The sequence below is a fragment of the Sapajus apella genome, unplaced genomic scaffold (genome assembly GCF_009761245.1).
Source record: "Sapajus apella isolate SASKATOON/1434 unplaced genomic scaffold, GSC_monkey_1.0 scaffold140, whole genome shotgun sequence".
Lineage (NCBI taxonomy): Eukaryota > Metazoa > Chordata > Mammalia > Primates > Cebidae > Sapajus > Sapajus apella.
In genome coordinates this window covers 2552057-2564332 of record NW_022437080.1, presented here as the reverse complement: position 1 = coordinate 2564332, position 12276 = coordinate 2552057, and the positions used below count along the sequence as shown (strand labels likewise).

The following is a 12276-nucleotide window of genomic DNA, read 5'->3' as shown; positions in this document are numbered from 1 at the left end:
TTCCCCGACCTTTTGCCAACTGACTACCACTTCGAGCATCTCGACAACTTTTTGCAAGGAAAATGCTTCCACAACCAGCCAGGATGCAGAAAATGCTTTCCAAGAACTCATGGAATACTGAAGTATGGATTTTGATGCTACAGGAATAAACCAACTTATTCCTCATTGACAAAAATGTGTTGATTGTAATGGTTTCTATTTTGATTCATAAAGATGTGTTTGAGCGTAAGTTATAATGATTTAAAATTCGTGGTCCAAAACTGCAATTACTTTTGCACCCACCTATACCTGGGTGGACTTTTGCACAAGATAACACATACCTCTGAGCCTCATTCAAATTCCAAATAGAAACATTTGCAAGTTAATTTTTATCTCCCTTGTGCATTAATTCTCCCTAATCATCATTTACTGCCCTTCAAAAGAATTCTCTACATTTCCGAGTCCTCCTTCCCCTATGAAAAAGGGTATGTAAGCTTCTGTACCCTATTGGGGGGATGGGATCATCTCCGTGATTCTCTCCCAGTCACTTTGATAAATTTGTATACCTTTTCTCCTAGCAGTCTACCTCTTTTCAGCTGATTTTTAGTGAACCTCGGAGGGTGAGGGGAAAGTTTTCCCTTTGCTTGTTTAGTTTTGGTGCTGTGAGTAGGATACCAAATCTGCTCCGCTCTTCTGGAGGCCACAGTCAAAGGAACCCCGGACGCAACAGGCCCGCAAAAGAGTGAGAAATTCTTACTAGCTAGGCTCCCTGGCCTCTGTATCTGTAGATCTGTTTGAGAGGACAGGAAAAATCACCGTGTTTTCTCTTTTTACTCTCCAAAATGTTGATTAATGTGTGGAAGGAAAATAAATCTTGGGCCCCTAAACTTCCTAAGCCAAAGGGAAAAGTCAAGCTGAAAATTGGGTCATGCCAACCTGCCTCCCAATTGGTTCCTAAGTAAGATGGCTACAAAAACGAAGAGCTATTTACTGCACTCACAATTGGCCCACAAGGAACTTTCTTGTAGGTCCCAAGATCTTTATCCAAGTTTTGTTGAATTTCACACTGGCAATGTAAATTGATAGCTTATCTTCATAGTACGGGACAAAGGACAGAACTCAAAGTCATCCCTCTGCTCACCCAAGGCAAATGCATCTCTGATGGCTTTCTCTGTCCTATGTTTATCGTATATAAAAATGCAGATTTCAATGAGCTAGAGGAATGCATAGGTGACGATTCCTCTATCCTCCCAAACATAAATTGTGTATTCAGTGAAAGTCTGATCTGCCAGGCACGATGCCTCATGCCTGTAATCCCAGCATTTTGGGAGGCTAAAGCGGGCTGATCATCTGAGATTAAGAGTTTGAGACCAGCCTGCCCAACATGGAGAAACCTTGTCTCTACTAAAAATACAAAAATTAGCCAGTTGTGGTGGCAGGTGCCTGTAATCCCAGCTACTTGTGATGCTGAGGCATGAGAATCACTTGAACCTGGGAGGCATCAGTTGCAGTGAGCCAAGATCATGCCATTGCACTGCATCCTGGGGGATGGAGCAAGAATCTGTCTCAAAAAAAAAAAGGCTGATCGAAGACTCAAAACGATGCAGGCACTTGACTCTTGTCTATATGCACCCTTTTAAAAATTACTTCTCTCCCCAATACCCTTTTCCCTTTCAATATTGAGACCCCTTAGACTCTCTTTGGTAAAAGCTTGAACCACAGTTTTTCCTGTGGACCCAAAGTCTTACCTGGGGGTGTCCTTAACTTTGGCGAGCAAGCCTCCTAAACTATTGAGACTTACCTCAGTCATTCTCTTTGATTAACAAATGGGAGTAAAACTTTGTGTGACTAGTTGGGTATACTCTGGATATTATTGGTATACATATTCATATTGTCTGACCCTTTTCCTCCCACAAATAGTCTTGTGATTTGCCATTGTCTTTCTGTGTTGTTCTGTCATAAAGAGGGATGCCATGGGGGTAGAACATGGCCTAAAACTCCTGTAAGCCCATTGTCCCAGTTGGCTCTGCACACTGGTCAGTTTTGCTGTTCTGACCACTCTAGCATCTATCTATTTAGACAACCTTTGTTTTTGGTCCCCAAGATCAAAAGTCTCATCTTGTTTTAGGTCCTTGAGAATTTGACTTGTGACCAAGTGAGAGCACTCTCTCCTGCTCTCCACCATCTGAAAGGTGTAATTTTTTGGGCATTTCAGGTGGCAAATCTAAAAATGGCTGACAACCTGAAGACATGTAAGATTTTAACCAGCACACTCTTTGTTCCAATCCGTAAGGGTCTTTTGTCATCTCAAATCTTTTCTTTTTTGAGACAGAGTCTTGCTCTGTTGACAGGCATCAGGCTGGAGTGCAGTGGCACAATCTTGGCTCACTGCAGTCTCTGCCTCCTGGCTTCAAGCGATTCCCCTGCCTCAGCCTCCCGAGTAGCTGGGACTACAGGCGCCCACCACCACGCCCAGCTAATTTTTGTATTTTTTAGCAGAGACAAGGTTTCACCATGTTGGCCAGGATGGTCTCCATCTCTTGACCTTGTGATCCACCCGCCTCAGCCTCCCAAAGTGCTGGGATTATAGGCGTAAGCCACCGCGCCTGGCCTTGTCATCTCAACTTTTATTTCCTGGTTAGTCCTGGGAAAGTCCAAGCCCAGGAGAACCTACCGGGTGTCATAGATTAATGGGTCAGTGACTGGTGGCCCTCCACAAATTTGTGGGATACTATAGGCATTGTGTGCACAAGCGCCATCCTTAAGCTTCTATGGCAAGTCTTTTGCCATCTTAGCCTATTCCTGGGAATGAATTTCTTGAGTTGGGGGGTTGGATCATCAGGACTGCCTCTTCGATGCCGTCTTTAGGAAACACCTAATTTATATGGTAAAAACTTATTTTAAGCCAGGAAAACTACCTCTAGTTTTTCCATGGAGAAGCTTATTGAATTGAATCACTATTGGAATAAGTACACCATGGGAAATTCTAATAATCAGTGACCAAAAGATGGATCTTATCAATTAGGAAGACCCTTAAATTTAAAAATACATATATTTTAGAGAGATCTCTTTTTTTTTTTTTTTTGAGACAGAGTGTCGCTCTGTTGCCCAGGCTGCAGTGATCCAAGATGACCACTGCACTCCAGCGCCATCTTGGGTCACTGCAGCCTCAGCCTTCCGGGTTCAAGCGATTCTTCTGCCTCAGCCTCCCTAGTATCTGGGACCATAGGAGTGCACCATTGCGACACACCACAACATACCACACCGGGCTGGGAAGCATGATTTTAGCACATTCAGGATATTTAAAAGCTCAAAGGACATTTCTGTTACAGTAAGTTAAAAAAAAAAAAAGATAATTACCTTAGCTACAATATGAAGAAAATGTTACAATGAAGATAGGTTGAACAAACAAAATGGGAGGTATTAGTACATCTCACATTATCTGTCTTACTTCAAGTTTCGCTCTTGCCATTCCACAGAAAAATTTGAAACATTAAAGAAAAATATTGAGATAAAGTATTCCTGTGTTGGTAATTGAATAATTGAAATAAATGCAGAGCCCGAAGAACAAGTTGATTTCTTATTTACATTGAAGAATGATTATGAAACATTAAGATGAAAAAAATGTAACTATCAAGCAGAAAGATTGTAGTGTTACTATTATCACTGTTTCCAGTGACCTTCAGTGTCAAATACCAAGTCAACCGTGACCTGATTACAGTCAAAAGCGAGTGTGCATAGTGTATTGTCCCATGTGCTTCAGGCTTTATTGAATTTATCAAGAAGCAAACATAGTCATTATAATGTATATAGAAAATGTGTAATATGTACACTAATATTAACTACAAAAAATATACATTTTATACAACTATCAAATATACAAGAAAATTTTTTTCCAAATGGAAGAGAGTGGATCTGTTTGCCTGTTTGTTATGCACTGAATGGCTATGTGTCTCCCCACATTCCTATGTCGCCAATGTGATGGGATTCAGAGGGGGGGCCTTTGGGAGATAATGAGGTCATGAGTGCAGAGCCCTTTTTATGGGATTAGTTCCCTTATAAAAGAGTCATGGAGAAATGACCCATCTCTCTCTCTACCATTTGAGGACCCAAGGAGAAGATGGCGTTTGCAAGCCAGGAAGAGCACCCTCAGAAGACACTGCATTTGCTAACGCCTTGATCCTGGACTTCCAGCCGCCAGAACTGAGAAATAAATGTCTGTTGTCAGCCATGTGTGGTAGTATGCACCTGTAGTCCCAGTTACTACTGGGACAGGAGTCCAGGAGCTCCAGGTGGCAGGGTGTTATGGTCATGCCTGCGAATAGCCACTGTACTCCAGCCTAGGCAAAGTAGAGAAAGCCTGTCTCTTTGTTTTTTGAGACAGGGTCTCACTCTATTGCCCAGGCTGGAATGCAGTGGCAACATCACAGCTCACCACAGCCTCAACATCCCAGATTCAAGTGACCCTCCCACCTCAGCCTACCAAGTAGCTGGGACTACAGGTGCATGCCATCAGCCCAGCTAATTTTTTTGAAATTTTTGTAGAGACAGGGTTTCACCATGTTGGCAAGATTAGTCTTGAATTCCAAACTCCCGACGTCAAGCAACCCACTCACCTTGGCCTCCCAAAGTGCTGGGATTACAGGTGAGAGCCAATGGCCCAGCCAAGAACCTGCCTGTTTTTTTTTTTGTTTTTTTGTTTTTTTTTTTTTAAGTCTGTTGTAAGCCACCCTGTCTATGGTATTCTGTTATCGTGGCCCAAACGGACTAAGACACTGTTGTAGTTAAAGAATATTTTGGGCCAGGTGTGGTGGCTCATGTCTGTAATCCCAGCACTTCGGGAGGCTGAGGTGGGCAGAATGCCTGAGCTCAGGAGTTTGAGACCAGACTGGGCAACAAGGTGAAACATCGTCTCTACTAAAATACAAAAAATAAGCCGAGCGTGGTAGCATACACCTATAATCCCCACTACTCCAGAAGCTGAGGCAGGAGACTCGCTTAAACCCGTGAGGCGGAGATTGCAGTGACCCAAGATAGAGCCACTGCAGTCCAGCCTGGGGTTGTGCCATTGCACCGCTGTACTCCAGCCTGGATGACAGAGTGAGACTCTGTCTCAAAAAAAAAAAAAAAAAAAAAAAAATCTTTTGGCCAGACACAGTGTCTCATGCATGTAATCCTAGCACTTTGGGAGGCCAAGCTGGGTGGATTACTTGAGTCAAGTTCAAGACCAACCTGGCCAACATGGTGAAACCCCGTCTCTACTAAAAATACAAAAAAAATTAGCCAGGCATGGTGGTGGATGCCTCTAATCTCAACTATTTTGGAGGCTGAAACAGAAGAATTGCTTGAATCCAGGAGGCAGAGGGTATAGTGAGCCTACATCATGCCATTGCACTCCGGCCTGGGTAACAGGAAGACTCTATCTCAACAAAACAAAACAAAACAAAGAATATTCTTTATGTAAATATAGTTGTTTTTCCTTACTATATGTTATGGGCAGGATGATGTTCCCGCTAAATTCATACGTTGAAGTCCTAGCCCCAGGGTGTCAGAATATATCCGTATTTGGAGGCAGAGCTTTTAGGTGATTAAGTTAAAATGAGATCATGAGGGCAGGCCCTGATTGAATCTGACTGGTGTCTTTATAGGAAGAGGAAGTTTGGACACGGAGCAACTCCAGGAGCATGCACCTGCATGGAGGAAAGATCATGGGAGCACACAGCGAGGAGAGGGCCACCACAGGGAGAGAGGCTGGAGAAGAAACCACCTCTGCTGAGACCTTGCTCTTGAACTTCCACCCTGCAGAACTGTGAGAAAACAAATTTTTGCTAAGCACACCAGTCTGGGGTATTTGTTATAGCAACCCTGGCAAATGAATGAACTGCATGGCGCAGAATATTCTTTTCTGAAATTCCAGTTTCAGTTGTGAGTATGTGTACCTGGTGTCCATACAAAATGCATTTCTTTTCTTCTTTCTCTCTTTTCTGAGATAGAGTCTCACTGTGTCACCCAGGCTGGAGTGCAGCGGTGCAATCTTGGCTCACTGCAAGCTCTGGCTCCCAGATTCAAGCAATTCTTCTGCCTCAGCCTCCTAAGTAGCTGGGACTACCAGCATGGCCACCACACCTGGCTAATTTTTGTATTTTTAGCAGAAGTAGGGTTTCACTATGTTGGCCAGACTGGTCTTGAACTCCTGACCCAAATAACCTGCCCACCTCAGCCTCACAAAATGCTGGGATTACAGGCATGAGCCACCATGCCTGGCCAAGATGTGCTTCTTATTATGGGGTGTAGGTCAAAATGTTTGAAAAATATTGAGCTAGAAGAAAGGAAAGCTTTGGCCTCTCACTCTGAAGCAAGACAGCTGAAGTAGAACCTTCCACAAGGCAAACCTCAAGAAACCCTGGTCCCATATTTCCCAGGAGAGGACTAAGAAAAATAAATGGCATCTGTGGCTTTGGCTTCTGTAGGTAAAAGACTCTAGAGGACTGTTCTAAAGTGGATGAGTCTGGAGCTAGAATCTAGAGGTTCTGTGAACTTGGATGGGAGAAACGTACATATTAACTTTTATTAATGTCTCTGAAAATTGCCACTTCCTTCCATTATAAACACAAGAACAGATATTGGTAATATTAGCAGTACCTGTAATTTTCTCATCAATAGAAATTACATATATTTTTAAATCACAAACTCTACATCAAAATACAAATTACAACCATTACTATATTGAAGGTATATTGGTTATTAGATTTACTGATAGAAGTTGCTCCTTAATACATTGATAAAGAAGCACAGGTGTTAACTATGCACAGATTTGTATTTCTTTTTCTTTTTTTTTTTTTTTTTTTTTTGAGATGGAGTTTCGCTCTTGTTGCCCAGGCTGGAGTGCAATGGCGCCATTTCGGCTTACCGCAACCTCTGCCTCCTCGGTTCAAGCAATTCTCCTGCCTCAGCCTCCCGAGTAGCTGGGATTACAGGCATGTGTCACCACGCCCGGCTAATTTTTTGCATTTTTTTAGTAGAGGCAGGGTTTCACCATGTTGGCCAGGATGGTCTCGATCTCTTGACCTCGTGATCTACCCGCCTTGGACTCCCAAAGTGCTGGGATTATAGGCGTGAGCCACCGCGCCCGGCCTTGTATTTCTTTTACTTCCTTTCTCCTCTCCTTTTCATATCCTTTCCTTTCTCTCTCTTTTTTTTCTTTCCTTCTTTTCTTTTTTTTTTTTAGATAGAGTCTCACTCTGTCGCCAGGGCTGGAGTGCAGCGCAATGGCACAATCTCGGCTAACTGCAACCCCCGCTTCTCAGGTTCAAGCAATTCTACTGCCTCAGCCTCCTGAATAGCTGAGATTATAGGCGTCTGCCACCATGCTTGGCTGATTTTTTCTATATTTAGTAGAGATGGAGTTTCACTATGTTGGCCAGGCTGGTCTCGAATGCCTGACCTCGTGATCCACCTGCCTCAGTTTCTCAAAGTGCTCAGATTACAGGTGTGAGCCACTGGGCCCAGCCACTCTTTTCCCCTTCCTTCCCTTCCCTTCTCCCTTCCCTCCCCTCCCCTCCTCTTCCCCTCCCCTTCCCTCCTCTTCCCCTCCCTTCTCCTTCAGACAGCGGCTCTCTCTGCCACCCAGGCTGGAGTGTGATGAGGCAATCTTGGCTTACTGCAACCCCCACCCCACCCCCGCCCACCGCCAGCTCAAGCAATCCTCCTGCCTCAGCCTTCCAGGTAGCTGGGTCTACAGGTATGTGCCACCACATCCGGCTATTTTTTTTTTTTTAAGATGGAGTGTTACTCTCGTCACCCAGGCTGGAGTGCAGTGGTGATCTCAGCTCACCGCCCCCTCTACATCCTGGGTTCAAGTGATTCTCCTATCTCAGCCTCCCGGGTAGGTAGGATTACAGGTTTCCACCACGACGGCTGGCTAGTTTTGTATTTTAATAGAGATGGGGTTTCACTATGTTAGCCAGGCTGGTCTCGAACTCCTGACCTCAGGTGATCTTCCCTTGTTGGCCTCCCAAAGTGCTGGGATTACAGATGTGAGCCACTGCGCTCAGCTAATTTTTAAAATTTTATAGAGATAGGGACTCACCATGTTGCCCAGACTGATCTTGAACTCCTGGGCTCAGGTGATCCACACCTCGGCCTCCCAAAGTGTTGCGGTTATAGGCATGAGCTACCATGCCTGGCCCAGATTTGTTTTCAAACATTTTTATAATAGCCATTTGTGTATATAATTTGTTCTTTTTGGGGCCCTATGTATTTTATCTTACACACTTAAGGACATTTTTCTTTTCTTTTCTTTTTTTTTTTTTTTTTGAGACAGAGTCTTGCTCTATTGCCCAGGCTGGAGAGCAGTGGCTTAATGTTGCTCACTGCAACATCTGCCTCCCTGGTTTAAGCAATTCTCCTGTCTTAACTTCCTGAGTAGCTAGGACTATAGGCACATGCCACCACACCCAGCTAATTTTTGTATATATATATATATATTTTTTTTTTCTTTTTTTTAAAGATGGGGTTTCACCATGTTGGTCAGGCTGGTCTTGAACTCCTGACCTCAGGTGATCTGCCCACCTTGGCCTCTAAACTGCTTGGATTACAGGAGTGAGCCACTATGCCTGGCCGTAATTTTTGCATTTTTAATAGAGACAGGGTTTCACCATATTGGCCAGGCTGATCTCGAACTCCTGACCTTGTGATCCTCCTGCCTTGGCCTCCCAAAGCGCTGGGATTACAGGCATAAGCCACTGCACCCAGCCAAGGACATTTTCCTGAGAAAGATGATTGGGCTTCTTAAGACTCAAATATTTATTTATTTGGCAGCAAATAAATATTTATATTTATTTGCTGCCAAATAAATGGTTAAGGGCATCTCTACGGCTGTATTCTTAGAGACTCAGGACCTGCCTCTGTGCTTCACCCTGAGCCTTGTCTTGTCTGTTTCGTTCAGCCTCCAACCATTTGGCGACTACCAGGGCTCTCCTTCTGACCAGTCTGTTTTAACTGAGGACTTCTTTGGTCTTAAATTGACTTCTCGTCTTTCTGAGGCTGCCTCTTCATTTACCACCTCTGCTCCAGCAGTGCAGCTCAAGGGTAGTGGTCCTGCTTTGGCACCTGGTCCAGGCAATGACCCACAGTGCCGTGACATCAGGACTGCCATACACCAGCCAGAAGGCATGTCAGCCACCCAGGGCCACAAGGCTATCCAAGAAGCTGATTGCCCTTAGAAAAACAGTTAGTAGCATCAGGCCGGGTGCGGTGGCTCGCGCCTGTAATCTGAACAATTTGGGAAGCCAAAGTGGGCAGATCACTTGAGGTCAGGAGTTCAAAACCAGCCTGGCCAACATGGTGAATCCCTGTCTCTACCAAAAAAAAGTGCACAAAAAAATCAGCCAGGTATGGTGGCGAGTGCATGTAATCCTAGCTACTTGGGAGGCTGAGGCAGGAGAATCGCTTGAACCTGGGAGGCAGAGGTTGTAGTGAGCCAAGATTGTGCCACTGCACTCCAGCCTGCAAGACAGATCAAGAGTGAGACTCTTGTCTCCAAACAAACAAACAACAACAACAAAACAAAAAAAAAAAAAAAGAAAAAGAAAGAAAGAAAAGAAAAACAGCTAATCAGTAGTACAGAATGGGAATTCCTGCAGTTCCATGTCCCGTGGACCTGTTTCTGCCTCCTGAGGGGTTGGCCCTACTCCTGGGGCTTCCCTGACCACATCATTTCATATTTTGGCGCCTGGCTGATGGCCTGCATTTGTATTGCCACACGTGGCCTTCTAGGTTGAAGAGGCCGGCACTTCTGTTGCTCACTTAACCCCGTCAGTGGCCATATGGAACATATCCACCTCCCACAGCGCATCCCTGCAAAGCCCGTCTGCCAGTTCACAGTAATTAGGTTTGCCACTCCCTCGGTTTTCCTTAGCACTCCCATTCTGGCACCTGGTCAACATTTGGAGGAATTCCCCCCTTCTATAAGTCCAGAAGGATACCTTCAGCTGGCGGGAAAGAACTGCTTTTAAATCTCCATTTGTAGGAGAGGTCAACCCGGAGAGAACCCCGCGCAGCTCAGGCCCTGCACTCCCCGCGTGTCAGTGGCACATTCTGGCCTCTAGAGGGATCTCCAAGAACGAGGAAGAGAAGGAGGAGCAGCTCGGTGCTGTCACAGAGTGGGGGTCCAGGAGCTTAAATCACAGCTGTCCTAGAGAAGCGGGCTCATGTCTTGACCGCATCCCTAAATGCAGTGAAGTTCTTTGGTATCTTTTGGGCAAGCATGTCCTACTTGATTTACCCTGCCTGGTCTGTTTTTCCTCCAGTCTCTGCCCACTGGCAACATTCATCTATGACTGCTTAGGCTGCTCCTGGCCTCACCATCAGTGCCCACGCCCTCCCTTAATGAAGACTCCAGAGTTTGGCCGGGCACAGTGGCTCTCACTTGTGATCCCAGCACTTTGGGAGGCTCAAACGGGTGGATCACCTGAGGTAGGAGTTCGAGACCAGCCTGGCCAACATGGTGAAACCTTGCTGCTACTAAAAATACAAAAATTAGTTGTGCATGGTGGCGCACACCTGTAATCCCACTTACTTGGAAGGCTAAGGAAGGAGAATCACTTGAACCTGAGGGACGGAGTTTGCAGTGAGCCAAGATTGTGCCATTGCACTCCAGCCTAGGTGACAGAGTGAGGCTCCATCTCAAAAAAAAAAAGAAAAAAGGAATACAAAAAAAAGAAAAGGCCAGGCATGGTGGCTCATGCCTGTAATCCCAGCACAGTTTGGGAGGCCAAGGCAGGCAGATCACCTGAGGTAAGGCATTTGAGACCAGTTTGGCCAACATGGTAAAACCTGATCTCTACTAAAAGAAATAATTCCGTGCCTAAAGTTCCAGCTATTCAGGAGGCTGAGGCTGGAGAATTGTTTGAACCTTGGGAGGCAGAGGTCATGGTGAGCCAAGATCACACCGCCACTGCACTCCAGCCTGGGTGACAGAGTGAGACTCCATCCCAAAAAAACAAACAAAAAATAGGCCATGCATTCACACATTATAAATGTGTGTACACAGCAAAATCCTCTCACTCCTGTCTCTTGCTTCCTCACTTCTCCCTGAAGGAAACCGACCTTACCAGTGCCAGTGTGTCATACCCAAGGTTGCCTACATGTTTACAAGCAAATCTGTGTATTTATATATGGTCCCCTTTCATTATAGAAATGGTAGCACATTATCTATGCTGCTCTACACGTGTTTCCAAAAATATTTATTTATTTTTTTCAGAGCATCTCACAGATCCATTTATTCATGCCATGAAGTAAACGTACTCATACAAGTGTACAGTGATGTTCCACGCACCCCATCCAACATGGCTTGCTCAAATTTACAGGCAGACTGACATTTTCCTTCACCTGTATTCCAAGTAAGCTGGTTAATGATGATCACGAGCAGATGCTGCAGCTTTCGCAGCCTTATTTCTTTTATCAGCGGTATGGAGTTTATAAGCAATGAAGCCCATCAGCCCCATTCCTGCCCAAATCTGGTAAACTTGGGTATAGTAGGGCTTCAAGGGGATCCACATGTTTTTAATAATACTTTGAAGCATCTGAAATATGGAACGCTTCACGAATTTGTGTGTCATCCTTGCGCAGGGGCCATGCTAATCTTCTCTGTATCGTTCCAATTTTAGTGTATGTGCTGCCAAAGCGAGCACTCCAGCAATATTTTAAAAGCATGTAACTGGAATGAGGGTCTAATTCCAGGCAGCCAACGAGTACGATTAGCAAGATAAGGGTGTGCAGATGAGAGCAGCAATTAACCAAAGCCGATAGAAACTGCGGAAAGAAAACACCTCAAAGAGTTGCTGAGAGCTAAATTAATTGAGTGAGGCTGGAATTGTAAAAGGAATTTTTAAAAAAGGCCTGGAACACATTACTGTTGATGACTTGGTGGCTGAAATCACTCCAAAAGGCAGAGCCCTGGTACCTGACAGTGTAAAGAAGGTGCTCCCGGCCAGGCACAGTGGCTCATGCCTGTGATTTCAGCACTTTGGGAGGCCGAGGTAAGTGGATGGCTTGAGCTCAGAAGATCAAGACCAGCCTGAGCAGCATAGCAAAACCTCATCTCTCAAAAAAGAAAAAATTGACTTGACATGGTGGCACATGCCTGTAGTTCCATCTACTTGGGAAACTGAGATAGGAGGATCACTTGAGCCCAAGAGTTTGAGGCTGCATTGAGCTATGATCACTGCACTCCAGCCTGGGTGACAGACCAAGACCCTGTCTCAAACACACACACACACACACACACACACACAA

General features: G+C 45.0%; 1 non-coding gene and 1 pseudogene across 1 annotated transcript; both read right to left on the bottom strand.

Moving 5' to 3' along the window:
• Positions 1–11239: 11239 nt before the first annotated feature.
• Positions 11240–11605, bottom strand: LOC116540439 (annotated as a pseudogene).
• Positions 11566–11672, bottom strand: LOC116540492. Its single transcript, XR_004264467.1, has one exon. It is a non-coding gene; the product is annotated as a U6 spliceosomal RNA (small nuclear RNA).
• Between the last annotated feature and the right edge of the window lie 604 nt (positions 11673–12276).